The sequence below is a fragment of the Pseudomyrmex gracilis genome, unplaced genomic scaffold (assembly GCF_002006095.1).
Source record: "Pseudomyrmex gracilis isolate BER0280 unplaced genomic scaffold, ASM200609v1 scaffold_56, whole genome shotgun sequence".
Lineage (NCBI taxonomy): Eukaryota > Metazoa > Arthropoda > Insecta > Hymenoptera > Formicidae > Pseudomyrmex > Pseudomyrmex gracilis.
Genome location: NW_018020640.1, coordinates 580725 through 581370, shown reverse-complemented (window position 1 = coordinate 581370; position 646 = coordinate 580725).

The following is a 646-nucleotide window of genomic DNA, read 5'->3' as shown; positions in this document are numbered from 1 at the left end:
TAATAATCAATGATAATAAATTCTCTCGTATTTCTCTCTCCCGTCTCTCACGTCAGTTTTTTTCGTTTAAATATAAAAATGAAAACTAACATATCTTTGGCTTGTTCCCTTTACCAATCGGCGGCAGCTTGCTTGCTGCGGCGTGCATCGTTATTTTTTTCTTTTGTTTAAATAACTTTTGTACAGTTTTGTACACTCGAGTGTGCCTGTGTACGCGCGTCTGTATCTTTATCTTTTTTTTGTTTTTTTTTTTGTTTTTTTTTGTTTTTTTTTTGTTTCTATGTATGTGATCCCGTTCGTCGTGTATATATATGCAATGTATGTATCGCATTTTTTTTTTTTTTTGTACGTGTGTCTGCAAACGTGTGTTTAGTATGTGTGTTCAATTGTGATGTACACATGTGTCTTATTTAAAGCGCGCACAAGTAGACTCCTTTTTACCGAGTACGTGCGAATGTGCTACGTGAATACATACTTGTGTGTATGTGTTTCTTTCTTTCTTTCTTTCTCTCTCTCTCTCTCTCCCTCTCACACATACACACACACATACATACTCTCCTTCTCTCTCTCTCTCTCTTTCTCTCTCTCTCGCTCGCTCTTTCTTTCTCTCTCTCTTTTTCTTTCTCACTATCATATATCTTGTTTC